Below are 15680 nucleotides of genomic sequence, written 5' to 3' on the forward strand. Positions count from 1 at the left end.
TTTTACATTTTCTTGTGACACATAATGAATATTTTGTATTGCCCCAATATATATATATAAAACATATAAATAGTAAGTAAAGTTTCGTTAAAAAACAAAAACACTCACAGACACATGACACGTACCTCTCAGTGACGTTAAACTTTAACAAGTTCAACTCTGTAATTTCAGATTTCAAAGAGCTTAATGGCCTCTTAAAATTAAAAACACTCCTTAGGCAAGGAGACAGGGCGTATCTTGCTGCCAAATATGTATCAACATGCCACAACCTGAGGGACAGTGAATGACCTAGACACACACACACACACACACACACACACACACACACACACACACACACACACACACACACACACACACACACAAACACACATACATACATCAATCTTAATGTATTAATGTTCATATTATTGGGGTTTTTTGTTGTTGTTTTTTTGTTGTTGTTGTTTTTTTTACAAATACTGTATTTGGACAAATTGTATTTTGATGCTCTGCCAAGACAGCCCATTGAATTGAACTGAATTAATAATTCTAAATTCCACCAGGAGCTCAAACGACCAACAGTGTCCATACCAGTGACCAACTAGATCTTTAAAGTAGGTATGACCCCTAATTATCTTCAACATATGGTTCACATGGTAGATTAATGGTTATCATTAATGAAAATTGTATCCATATACCACTTTTTTCATCTCTTTATTTATACAAACCATCACTTACAGCATGTGACATTAAAACAATAACAGAAAACACTTAGGCATCATAATGAAATAAAGATAACATAACAGGAATGACTTCACTTTCAATTGGTTGATACATTTAACGTGGTAACAGGACATAAGTAATAACAATAAAAATATAAGATTATAAATTAACAAAAGGTAGACAAAGTCAGATTCTTAACAAAAAATAGAGCATACTAAGTGTATGTGCACATTTCTTATTATTTTTAAGTTGGATAGACTCAAAATACTTTCTAAATTCAATCATGAAAAGTTCAAATGATGGAGTTATCCATATAACACTAAAAACACACAGTTGTGAGTTGTAAGGTGGACAAAATATCAGCACCACAAACTACACTCCAGGCTCCAGGCTGCTTTAAAGAACAAACAGTGAATTCATTTTTTATTAGTCTAGTTCAAGTGACTGATGACCTCTTGAATCATAAGTTCTCCAGTGGAAGCAACTAGACAGTGTGGGTTGGGATTATGTAGTGCACAGTGGGCACAGCCATAATCATTGTAAGTCTGATTTTTATCAGTTATCTGAACATCCTGTATGAGTTGTCATCAAACAACCTTGTGCTTGTGTACAACTGTAATTAGTTGTTCATTGTGGAGTCTGTTGCATTGGGTTAGAACGGTAAAAATCTTGCGGTCTGCTGATGGTCCTGATAGGCTTTTCTACTACACAAGAAACTTTCTTGGCAGATGTAATCTGGGTGAATGCCACTGACACAGCACTGGGAACTTTCCATGGAAGACATTTAATTCAGTATTTCACTAGAACACATAAAAACATAATTCACCATATCTCTTTCTGTTTTCTCTCTCTCTCTCTCTCTCTCTCTCTCTCTCTCACACACACACACACACACACACACACACACACACACATACACACTGTATGTTGAAAAACAGAACTTCTGCATTGCAGAACCCCCCTGTGACACTCCTCACTAAGCCTGAGATGTGTTATTGTGAAAGACGCAAGGAAACCACTGAGGGGTTGTAACGGTAGTGATTCTTTAGAAATTAAAAAACATAGACAACAGAATTCCCTGTAACATTGAAAGGTGTTTTTCCTTGTAATACAGATGTTTATTTCAAAACAGAACATTCAGAAATTGTTGAACAGCTAAAATTTGACATTTTAGCAGGTTATTGAAAAATTAAAGCACAATCAATGGAGTGGAATTAGTGAAACATGATTGTCAGCAGTACAAATACAATGCTGTGATATCACAATTCATTATCAATGGGTACATTTCACTTTACTCACTCCCTGTCTCTCACTTGTTTTTACCCTCATTCTCACTTTCTGACCACAACCAAGACCAGTGGGTTTTTTTTTATAACTAATTTAAAATAGTTAATTAAATTTATATTTTGGTGTTTGTTCTTAGTGTCCTCCACTCAAATGTTCACAAAAGATGACTTCAATTTGTCTTTTTGCACTGAAACAGGAAGATTCATATATAGCATCAATATGAACTCAATGAAATGTTAACATAAAAAAACATTAACAAAGCAGGAAAAATAATTCCATAAATGAAAACCAGAAAGCTGAAACATATGTAACAGCTGAAGCAGTCATGTAATCATTTATCCTCCAATTATATGGACTTCAACACTGTCTGTTAGCTGCCTGTTAATAGATTTCCAGCCTGCTCAGATGATTATAGCTGGTCTGACTGATAAATATTACAGTGTCACTTTAAAGCTCTGTCATTCATGTTGTGGAGGATATTAAGTTGTTTAGAATGTTGGATTAACTTAAATCCAGCTGTAACTCCATCAATGAAATATTCAATGATTCATCACTCAGTTCCTGCCAAAGACATACACATGGTTGGTTTACACAGATGGACATGTGCTGTTCTCAGCTGATTTATTTTGACTAGTTAAACTTCCTGAGAAAGACAAGATGTGTTGAAATGTTGATCCATAGAATTTAAAATAAAACGATTGCTAAATAGTTATGAGAGCGTCATCCCTCTCTCTTTTGTTTACATCTGAGACTAAACTGTTAACATACAAAGCTACTTTGGCCTTCTACTTGTTTGACCATGTAAATATATAGATTATGACAGTTTAACAAATACGACAGTTTGACAGGACCATGCTTGTAAATTCGTTCTGCTTTGCAAGATTCAAGGATCTTGAATCTTGAATCTTGAATAAGTGATTTCAGCTTGAAATTCTGAAAAGATACCATTTGCATTTTAAGTCCAGACCTAGTGGTCTACATGTTAGCAGAAACAAGGCTGATGCCCTCTAAGTGTCTGACTACAACTACAACAACTACTACTACTACTACTACTACTACTACTACTACTACTACTACTACTACTACTCAGGCCTGGCGCCAGGATGATGGGGGGCTGTTAAAAATTGCAAGGGGGCAATTTTTTTCATAAAATAAAATTCACTGATCTAACCATGCAACAGCTCAAATGGCTAAATAACAACAACATAAGGCTAGTGTTTCAAAATCAAAGGATACATTTAATTATCCAAGCACTCATAAAAATGATTCAAAATCAACAGCTGTAGAAACAGCTGTTTGGCTGTTTTCTCTCTCTCTATCTCTCACTCAGTTCAAGTGCCAACTCCGACTCCTCTTCAGCATTGAAAGGTTCGTCTGACCTGTCAGGGCCAGTGTTGTCACTTCCCTCTCAAATGTTTTTTGGACCTTGTAGCCATTTCAAAATTCCACTCATTCGGCTTGCTAAAATCAATGACTGCATCAAGCTAATGTTAATGTTACTAGTTCATGCTATGTTGGATATGATGTCAGGTGTGTAAGTGGCTAAGCACAGGCAAATTTTATTTCTAAAATATTTAAATGATTAACAACAAATTGTGTTAAGTATGGGCCAGAGTGCCAGAGCAACGGAGATGAAAAAGTCATGAAATCGTAGGTAAGCATGTTTCTGTTTAATGTTAGAGCAGTTAGGAACAGTACAGTACATTAGCACTTCCGTTTCACCACACCATTGTTGTTTTGGTTGTTAGTTGTTTCACACTGCCCTCTCACTTGCTAGGTGGTCTACAGGCTGTAAGCCTGCCCCCACATGACAACAGGCTCAGCAGATAGAAAACAGAAAACTGAACTGAAAACAAAACCGAGGACTGACAACAAAGGAAGACAACACACGTACAGTAAAACCAGTGAAACAATGAGATACTTCCATTTTTGGAATTACAATGATTACACGACTGCGGCTTTGAGTTTTCTTGTTTTTAAATAGTTTTTTATTTATGAAATTATTTTTCTTGGTTTTGGGCTCACAGTCATTATTTAGATAATACTTTTACGTCGTTTTTTATATTTCACTGAGCTCACATTTATCTCTGTGTTAACTGGTCCTTTAAGAAGTGTTCACATGAATCTGTCAAACCTGCCTGTTTAATCTGAGAGTTAAATATGTCGTCACCTAAGTTTTCCCCCCAAGGCTAAATTCTTTTAGCAGTTTTGTTCAGAGTTTTGTTAGAATGTCATGTTCTCTAAAGCTGAATCTTGACGGGCACTTTCAGTTTGATTGGAAAACGAGATTAGATGGATAACAAACACTCAACACATATCAATAAATGAGTCAGGGATGATGACAGTTGAGGTTTACAGGGAACAGATGTGAGTTGAGTTACAGTTTCTCACAAAAGAGCTTTTTACTTTTCTCTGCTGTATCAGTGGTGAGAAAACAAGGTGAGACGAAACCGCTGACTGACAGCGTGGAGGGCCATGTCAGCTGTACTGTGCTGGTTGTGTGTGGGTGTTGCGGGGGAGTCCCCATGGGAGTGGGTTATACATTAAATCATTGTCGGTGAGTCAGCAGCGCTGAAAGGAAACTAGTAGTGCAGGGAGGGGATTCCCTCTGTGTGTGTGTGTGTGTGTGTGTGTGCATCATACTCTTATTGAAAACTGATGTTAATCTGTCATTTACAAATAAGACATGCAGCTTTGATACTGTCATCAAAGTACAATGATCCAGAAACACCTACAAATTCTGACTATTCATGAATCTCTCTACATTTGAGAGTACAAAGGAGTGAGGTCTGCACACTGTTAATCATTTTATTCTCTTTTTTGAGGCCTTGAAAAAGAGAATAAAATTATTTATTGGGAGCTTAACAGTGTGCAGATCTCACTCCTTTGTATCCTAAAATAAAAAAACAATTCTCTTGCACCTGAATAATTTGCCTGGATGTGAGAACACTTGGTCCCTCTTCCAATAATAATACATTTGATTCAGTGTTTCAATAAAATGTCCAAAAATAGTTAAAAATTACTATTTTTCTCAGAGCCCATGATGATATCATTAAATTGCTTTCAAGTTCAAAATCCAAACATATTCAACTTACAAAAACACAAAACAGACAAAAGCTGCAAATATTCACATTTCAGAGGCTGGAACTGGCAAATGTTTGGCATTTTTCTTAAATTATCAAAACATTTAATCAGTTATCACACACAGATGAAATTTTGCTATCCTGCTCATTGATTAACCCAGTATTACCCTCAGTGAGTCTGACTAATATTAGTATTGTATTGGTCAATTTTACCTTCATATTGACATGACATATATTACCATATATGAGCAGAGAAGAAATTGCAGTAATTGGCAAAGAAATGTTTGGGATAATTTAAAAACAGCATTGCTGTTACATATTTTGACAAACTTATTAGAGCCCGAGCACCCAGCAGTGTGAAGGCCCTATTTTATCTGAAGGCATTCTTCTTCCTCTTCCTCTTCTCTGCAATGAATTGCATTTTTGAAGGGTTAGCCCTTCAAAAATGCATTTGCTCGAAAACTCACAAAACTTTGCACATTCGTCAGAAGTGGGGGGAAATTGTGTCTTTTATAGTGATTGGGCTTGGGCATGGTCAGCGGGATCCATAGCACCCCCAAACGTGGGTCCATTTTGGAAAAAGTTTCTTTGATGTTCATAAAATTCGGTAAGATCACTGCTCTCATCATTATACCTAGAAATTTCTTTTTTGGAATGTTTTTGCCCAACAGGAAGTCAGCCATTTTGGATTTTGTGTGTCAATTTTCATTACACAAACACATATTTGAGGCCTTTAGGATGCACAAAAACTCACAAAACTTTGCACACTTGTTTGAATTAGTAAGTAGTTTGATTTATTATCACAAATGGGCTTGGGTGTTGCACAGCAGCTGTATAGCGCCCCCCAATTACTTTGGGCATTTTTGAGGTGCTGGGAATGCTTGAAAACTCACAAAACTTTGCACATTCATCAAAAGTGGCACAACTTGATATCTGATATGGGTCTTTGGCTTGGGTGTTCCAAAATGGCTCAAGGGCGCTCCCTAGAAAATTTCAAATTAAAAGCCCTCACTTTTAAATTTGACGTAGATGAACAAAATTTGTAAGGCACATGTATCATCACCATCAGATGTATAAAAAACCCTAAGTCCAACAGGAAGTCAGCCATTTTGAATATACTGTTCAATTTTTGTGCAGTTTTTGCCATTTGTGGGCATTGTATTTTAACAAACTCCTCCTAGAAAATTAACCCGAGCGACTTCAAATTTGGTCAGTGTCATATAAAGTCCTTTGTGATGAAAAGTTATCAAAATCTTGAATTTTCATTGAACGCCCTGGCAGTGCAGCAAACTTCAATGTTTCGCCATGAAGCAGGAAGTTGTTGTAACTTCAATGTACATCGGCTAACCTAAATCACGTTTCTCATGCTTAATAAGAATTCTGGCCTGAATACATCTACGTGTAAATACTGAGTCATAGTCATAGCGCCACCTACTGACAACAGGAAGTCAGGCTGATATGAGAAACATCATCCGCTTTACATAGAATTCACATGGTGTGGTCTACACATGATATACAGCAACATGACGTATAATTGTGGGTGCTCTCTAGCGCCACACAGTGGACATAAGAAGTAAAATTTAATTTCTTTGTGCAACATCCAGTAAGAGCCCAGACTTGAAGACACACAATAAAAGCTCTTTGACTGTGGCCCATGACGACATGTGCAAAGGTGCGAGGGGTGATCATTGCTGCTTGCAGCTTTAATTTATATTTCAACTGTTAAATGTCCACCTCATCTTGTTTAATAACCAAATTGAAAGGCCCTGTACACCCACACAGGCTTTTTTAAAATTACCCTGGCTGATTAGACCTTTAGCCAGGTAGGGATGTCAGTATCAAATTTTCAAGCTTTGATTATTGTAGGTAAAATATCACAGTAAATAGTATTCATGATCACAATAATCATCAGCGCTTCCTGATATCCCACTATTAGTGCTAAAATATAGCTAAATTACTTCATGCCATGATTGCCTTGGATTCTATTCAGTGAACAGTGGTCTGTATATTGTAGCTTTGTTGGACTCTGGAAAAAGAAATAATATCAAAAACAATTTAAACACGTTAAACAGAAGTAGGTTGCTCACAGATTGAGACAGATGCTTGGAAATAACTTACATACAGCTTGTGTTTGTGGTATATGGCATAGTTCATGAATTTTTCCTGATGAAATTGATTGATTGATTTCTGGAGCGCAAGAACTTTGTAGTAAGTGTTATCTACTGGCTGGAGAAGTTTGTAAAAGCACACAGGACATAACAGTTATACTGGGCTCTTACAGGCCACTAGTACTGACTGTCACTCTGTGTTCATGGTGCCATCTGAAAACAACAATAATCATGGTAATGGAAATAGTTGGCAGTATTGGCTAGTTGCGTAAGATGACGTTGTACGATTTCTGGTCTGAGGATGGTGAGCACAAGCATTTTCGCTTTCCGATGCTGGTCAGTTTGTCGACAACAAAATGACTTTCTACATGTGATGTCTTCAAGATATTCCAAAGATAACGAACAATGATGTTCACCACATCATTCAAGCTGCAGCATCAGCACCAAGGAATAAGTGAGAGAAGCTTCAAGATGTAACTTTACGTCTCCAGTTACATGAATAAATACAAAGGTAAGTTAACTTGCTAGCTTGGTAGCTAACTAACATAAACAGCCACAGAGGATTAGCTATCTTGCTAACCAGCTTACTTTGCTATCTAACGTTGGATAATTTGTCAACAATTTAACAAATATGACCCAGTTTTAGGTGTGTTGATGATAAGGTGATATTGTCCCCAGTATCAAATAAAGATCAACGAACAGGGACAGCGAGCATCCGAGCTACCTGCCACAGGTCTGTGAGGAAAGAGTAGGAAGGAAGACAGTTCAGTTGTTCATCAGTTTCAAGCCAGTTCTGTGCCAATTATTTTCTGGGGATTTGATGTGGCTAGGAGAGGTTCTGTAACTCTGTATCATCAACATCTGAAGTACATAACATAAATGTTACCTGCCTTCATGAAGAAACCAGAAACTGGCTGTGGTGGCTGTTGTTCTTTGCTGTATGTTCACTTTCATTTATCTGCATGCTGTTCAGTATTAACTGTTGTACAAACTATGTTTGAATGTAGGTTTGAGTAAATTAAGGCACTAACGTTATAGACTACCCAGACTTATCTATTTTAATATCCTTACAATGTTCCAAAAACTGAATGGGGATAGAGGCTTGGTACATTGACAGCTCTGATGAAGCCACACAAACTGAACCTGAATCAGCCTGTTTCCCTGGTATTTGATTGGAGTTTTGAACTGGAAGGTAAATTACAGCCACAGCAAGCTGCTGCCTTAAAGTTTCTATATAAAAGCTTAACCATGATAAACATTTATATTCTGAATAGCTAAAGTCAAAATTGTGCTTTATGTATATGTACAATATTAAAGGAACAAGGTTTAGGATTTAGTGGCATCTAGCGTTGAGGTTGCAGATTGCAACCAACTGAATACCCCCCCACCCCCCTCCCCTTCCAAGCATGTAGGAGAACCTAGGCTGCGAAACTTGCAAAAAAAACATGAAAGGCCCTCTCTAGAGCCAGTGTTTGGTTTGTCCATTCTGGGCTCCTATAGAAACATAGCAGTGCAACATGGTGGGCTCCATGGAAGAGGACCTGCTCCCTATGTAGATATAAAGTGCTCATTCTAAGGAAACTAAAACACACTAATTAAAATATACTTATGAATATTAAATTCCATTTCTTCCCAGTCCGTTCCACTAGATGCCACTAAATTCTACACACTGCACCTTTAAGTTACAAAGCTTCATTTAACACGTCTTTGTGTTACATAACTAATGAGAACGTCAAAACTGAAAAAGTACGACACATATGTCAACGTTTGGTGTGTAGTTCTTAAGTTGTTAAGCTTATAGTTTAGTTGTTGGAAGGAAATGTTATGAGTAAAAACCTGTGTTTAAGCTTGGGGACGTGGAAATAAACACACAAATTAGAAAGTGAGTTACAATTTTTAGTGGATTTTTTTACTGCCAGTTAAGCCCCAGTTTGTGCCTCTTGTGGTGGTACTGATTCTCCCTGAACACAACTGATCAGGAAGAAGCCTGAGAACCAGCTCCCAGCCACATTAAAAAAAAGAAAAAAAAACAAATAATATTCACTTACAGAACCTCACAACGTTCTGTACAATGGGAAACGTCCCCTTACTAAACAAATGCCTCCTCAACAGTAATAATGAAAAAATGCCTCTTCGATAATTATAATGAAAAAATGCGATAAGTATCTACTTTGATAGGTATAAACAAATGCCTCTTTAATATGTATAATAAATAAACAAAATAAAGCCTGCAGGTGTCTGGCTATTGTGCAGCAAGCACAACCTCTTGCACAAATAACACTAGGAGAGACCCAACGCAGGTCAATTGGTTGAAAGATTTATTTTGTAGTGTTCCTCAAAGGTACCCTCAAATCAGAAGCAAAAGACCAGAAAGAAGACTCAAAAGGGCCTGAACAGACCAGAGTTTCTGTCTGACTATCTCTACAAATGAGGTCTGTAACCAGTTGAGGAAAGAACTGAGTGACCAGAGTGTGCAGTTTCTCTCCTCTCTTAAACCCCAGAAAAAGGGCGTTGTCACACCTTGATTGGCCAAGAGGGGAATGCACCCAGCTGCTCTCAATTACTATTTGGAAGCCAGTCCCCACATCCTGCACAACAGGTAATCTGAATAACCCTCTAATCAACCCAGATGGATTTCGACATACAATACGAATTTGGAACAGGGAAATGATAGCAAGTCCCACAAATGGGTGACTGCTACACTCTAATGTATTCTCATTATATACTGTACATAAAAAGCACTATCAGGGGCAAACTGCTTGAATGGGATTTACTGTTGTGACGTGTAACAAATTATTAAATTACCAAACAAATTTAAGTAAGTTTCAACAGTTTGTTTCCTGATCAGAGCTGTTGTGCTGTTGTTGCAGCTGAATGCTGATAACTATGAAACATACTCAGAGCTGCAGCAGATCCGAAAGGACCAAGGCTACTATACTACATATGACCATATGGACTCCATCACTATTCACAAAGACACACTGCCTAACTCTGAGGAAATTCTGAGATACTGTCACTTTGTTGGCAAACTGGAGTGAAGTAAAATTATGCTCTACAGAGGTTTATGACAGCAGTCTGTGGTGAAGACAATGACAGTTACCATATGTACTGGATATGAAGACTTATAATTAAATGAAGAAAACCATTAGTCTTCTCATTTCTGTCCACTCACCTGAAGATGTTCTTAGGGGAACATTTGCACTTGGACAATGAGATCTGGTACATCCGAGACAGCGGGGCCCACTTCAATATCAGGGACAAGGAGGTTAGATGGATCAGAATTGCTATGAGCAAGGGTGACCTGATCACCCTGTCAGCCGACATCTACCACCGCTTTACCCCAGACAAGACTGGACGTCTGACAGCTAATTACATGAAAATAGGCAGACAAATAGACTCTGAATATTACTGACCCCAAAGATACAAGAATCAACTAGTATAAATGATAAAATCTTCACAGCTGGATTAAATAATTCATAAGGATACATGTTAGTGATTTTTTATTGATATGACAGCATATTCCTTTGAAAAACCTGGAAGTAGTTAAACACTTTATGGCTATCTCGTCTATCTTAGTGTAGATGCTCAACACTGACAGTCTCACAGTGCCTCATCATACTGGATTAGATATGATGAAATTTAAATGATGCCTGAGGGGGTTTGTTGCTGCAGAAAAGAATATTTGAATGAGACTAGAGCAGCTTGACAGCACAAAGTGACAGTTACATTAACATATTAAAAGAGTGTAGAGCTGCAATGATTAACCAGTAGTTGCCAACTATAAAATTAATCTTCAACTATTCTGATAAGTGATTAATCGAGTCATTTTTTTAAGAGGAAAGATTCCAGCTTCTAAAATGTGAATATTTTCTGATGTCCTTAGACCTTTAAGGTAGTAAATATTGGGTTGTGGACTGTTGGTCGGGACCACAGACTGTAAAAAATATGGACGTAGCCACCGTAATGTCACCCATTGATTTCTGAAGATCGGTTTTGAAGCTCAAAGTACTGCCATCTTGGCAGTGCCTGACTCCATCTAACTCCCGGCTAATCCAAAATGGGCAAAGAGGTGGAGCTGAGGCAGGCACTCAAAGCAGCCACGTCCTTAATTATGCATAACTTTACAGCTTAATAAAATTTAAAGGGTTGAGTTATAAAAAATTCACCCCCATACAGTTGTCATGGAAGGGGAAATTAGCTACAGAGACCAAAACCGTTTTTTGTACCAGGCTGTAAACATGTTTATTTCTGCTGTTAAGTTGGACATTTTAACATGGGGGTCTATGGGGATTGACTCACTTTTGGAGCCAGCCTCAAGTGGCCATTCGAGGAACTGCAGTTTTTGGCACTTCAGCATTGGCTTGGACAAAACAAGACATTTGAGGACATTGCCTTGAGCTTCGAGAAGAAGTGACAGACCAATTTACTACTTTCTGACATTTTATGATCAAACAACTGATGCATTAATTGAGAAAATAATTGACAGATTAATCGATAATGAAAATATGTGTTTGTTTCCACAGAACTACACAAAAGCCATAAGACTGTTTGTGGGGGAGCCGGTGTAGAAAACTCACAACTGACCTGCTGAATGACTTTGACATCCATGAGAAGTACATGGCTTCTCTGCAGGGGTCCTGAGAGAAGGCTGCAGCAGACTACATCAACTACAAACTCAACTCCATGTGAACACTGTTCACACTAGATGCAGAACTTCTGATGTTATTGTGCCAGGTTTTAAGATAGAATGTTGAAGACAGATCTCCTGTAGCAAAGAAGTCATGTTATGTACTAAGATGCTTTTTAGTGGTAAATGAAATTATGTAGCTCACATGTAGACTGTCTCATAGTAGAAAATAAGTACATTTACTCAAGTCACAATTTATTATTTAATATTTCCATTTCATGCTACACTTCTTCTCTGTTACTATCGTTCCTGGTTAGATTTAGATTCTACATACAAAACATATGATCAGATAATAACATATTATGCACATATAAGTACGTTTAAAATAGCTTCATCTCAGCTATCTAGATTGAAATGCTGCTTACAGATTAATCCATCCGTAATGATCATTTAATAATATGTAACATTTTGAAAGGGGTCATTCTGCATGAGTACTTAGACTCCTTTGTTGAGTCTTCTCTGCCCCCTGATTGAAGTTGTCTCTATGGATCTTAATGAGCCACTGAGTCCGTACCTCAGGATCAACAGGAGACTGATGAAAGCTAATCTTGACGAATTAGCACATGGAGGCACACAACAATGTAGAGCCGTTTTCTTCTCTTGCTGTTGATATGTTAATTGTTTCTCCTCAATCTTAAAAACACTCATGATTGTTATTGCCATCCAGGTCTTCTCGCAATTCTCCTCACAACCACTACAACAAACTACAATCGGACACAGTAACGCACACCACGCATAGCCTGGAAGATAAGAGACACCCTCATGTGCAGCGGGCGAATTGATACTGTCAGAATGTTCGAACAATGCCACTGTTACAACCCTGGCTCAGGGGGGAAGTAACATGAACGAGGAAAACTGAATTATATAAAACAAATTTCAGTTTATTAATTAAGCAAAGAAAGGAAAACAAATAACAATGTGGTGTGGAGGAGACTGCTGGCTGAGAGAGAGCCAAGAAGATGGAGGAAGGGCTTTTTTGTAGGTTGCTCAGCTGCCACCAGTTGGATGGGACCAATGACTGGTCTCAGCTCCCTGAAACAAAGGGCAGGTACACAGAACACACAACACAGGACATAACAACCACCCTCATATCTGTTTGATAAATATAACACCACAGCAAGCAGCCTGTTAGCTTAGCTGAGCATAAAGACTGGAAAGGAGGAAACAGCTAGCTTGGCTCCCTCTGAAGACAACAAAATCTGCCTACCAGCACATCTGAAGCTAACCAATTAATGCACTTGCCTATGATATTCACAATCTTTGTGAATATAAAGAATATGGTGAGATAAAGGAAAGACAGTGACTTGTTTTTAGAGAGTCCATATTCTTATCCAGGCCACTTAAAAATGGTTCTTAAATCTTTTCACCAGAGCCAGTTACGTCATGATGAATTTTATCCAAGTTTAGTGAGGAAGTCAGTTCATCCAGCCAGGGTTTGAAAGCAGGCGGAAAAGTGGATTTCCAATTCTTCAAGATAAATCTTTTGGCTGTGATCTTTGTGATCTGTGAGTAGCCAAAAAAAGCCAGTTCATAATCTACCTCTATAAACAAGTGAAAAATGTCCTCCCAACATTTAACCAAGCATGGATGAGTTAAAAAGAGGTGAGAGAAAATCATGATGAATTACTTTGAACTGGATGCATCAAGCTCAAACACTTACTGAAAATCAAACCTCCGTCTCATACACACTGAGATATTTCTTAAACCTAACTCTGTGTTTCATGCCAATTTAAGATGGACAAGTTGAGAGAAATGATACCAATTGAGATATTGCCTTCTTGAAAACTGACAGAAACTGCTCATTGATAAACTAGGAAAATTAGGGTAATATTTTTACGGTAAACAAAAATTTTGTAAGGTCATGAAATGAAAAAGATTTGGGCAGGCCAATGTAACTTCAAGATTAGCAAAAGATCAAAATTCTTGTCCGATGAACAAATCTCTGATGACCTTCAGCCCTTTTTCTTTCCATTCATGGAACACATTATCATTAAAAGAGGAGATGAAATTATGATCATAACAAACTGGGACAATTAATGAAAAAAAAGAGAAGTGCTGACATTGGACTCTTTACACATGAATGAGCCTCCGTCTGTACCCATTTGGGGAGTCTAGGGCCATGGCTGCAGCTCCAGAGTTTTATTCTTAACAATAATGAATAATAATGCTCTGACATTAGCTGCCCCCTAGTAGCATCTAAAAATTTTAGGGAAAAAACCCTCCTAACAAAGTGAAAAGTGAGAGGTGAAACTACCAGCTTAAAAAAACAAGACAGCCTCGACTCAGCTTTACTCTGTTTTTTTTTTTTCTTCATTTTTTAAATATATATGTTTAGATTATCATTTGCAGTCTTGAATCATCAGAGAACTCTGAAATGAAAAAATTCTTGTTAGCTCTGCTGATATATGTATGGTCAAAAGTATGTGGACACCCAAATATTGCGCCCATGTGTGATTGTTGAACATATTGAGCGAAAATCTGCTGACATAACAGCCTCCACTCTTCTGGGAAGACTTTCCACAAGATTAAGGAACCTGGCTGCTGGCATTTGCTGTATATACATACAGTTGGCCAGTTCATTCCAAATTTCATTTTCTTCCACACCAAACTGGGAAAAACCATTTCTTTATGTCCTTTGAAAAAGGTCTTCCCCAAACTGTTGCCACAAAGTGTAAAGCACACTATCCTCTAAAATATAATTGTATTCTGTAGCATGAAGATTTTCCTTTCCCTGATGGCATCATGCACATTTATTAAAAAAACAAAACATAACAAAAAAATTCTTCATGTCTGATTTTGCGAGTAGTAAGAAGCTAACACACCCCTGAAATGATTACTGTAAATCTACTGTAACGGTTAATGAGGCTGAAGGTAGAGTTATTATTTTAATGGCTTCCATCATGTGCAGCATAGACTGTATAGAAATAATGGACGTAGCTACTATGATATCGCCCATTGGTTTGTGAACTCCCGTTTTGAAGCATTTGGCATTTTGCCATCTTGGTTTTATGGAGCCAGAAGTGATGAGAAGTTACCATATTTGGATGAGAGCATGGAGCTTGGGAGGAGCTCCCCAGGGTCCAACCTCAGGCACCACTGTGGTAGCGACTTGTCAACCACGAGGTAGCCACGTCCTAAAGAATATCCTGCTTTATTGTCTATTTTACTCTAAATGGAGCCATAATTTACAAAATGAACATCATTCTGTGTTAAAGAAGACTAGTGATTGAGACCATAAAGTCATTAGGAAACTGTTTACTGAGGTAATAAATCAAGTGAGAAGTAGGGTCATTTTCCCAGATATAGATTTCTATACAAATGGACTTCTATTTGGAGCCAATGGAGTCGCGCCCTGCTGGCCATTAGAGAGAATGCAGGTTAAAGGCACTTTTGCATCAGTTTCCTTGCATGTGCATGTTCCTGTGCATGAAATGTGCAGGAGGTCCTGTAAGTTTTTCCCAACATGAGAAGACAGCATGAAGGTGGCAAGTAGAAACAGGTCGATGTGGTCTGATATAGAATCTGTGCAGCAGAAAGTAAAAATGTTCTGGTCATTGTTAACTGCAACAAGTCAGTTAAGCTACTGTACAGGGACAGTACCAGTCAAAAGTTTGAACACACGTTCCCATTCACTTGAATTGGAAATTGTGCCCAGACTTTTGACTGGTACTGTAACTGTCAGCTGTTAACCTTTTCAAATGACAAATATGTCAAAAAATGAAAATGTTGTATTGGATTCTTGCTGTTGTCAAATCAACCTGTATTTGTTCATAGTGTGTAATTGCATGCAATTGCAATTTTGGTGTTGCT

General features: G+C 37.8%; 1 pseudogene; it reads left to right on the plus strand.

The window, feature by feature from the left end:
- Positions 1-7838: 7838 nt before the first annotated feature.
- Positions 7839-14458, plus strand: LOC122992304 (annotated as a pseudogene).
- The last annotated feature ends 1222 nt before the right edge of the window (positions 14459-15680 follow it).

This window comes from Thunnus albacares, chromosome 11 (assembly GCF_914725855.1).
Source record: "Thunnus albacares chromosome 11, fThuAlb1.1, whole genome shotgun sequence".
NCBI classification, from domain to species: domain Eukaryota; kingdom Metazoa; phylum Chordata; class Actinopteri; order Scombriformes; family Scombridae; genus Thunnus; species Thunnus albacares.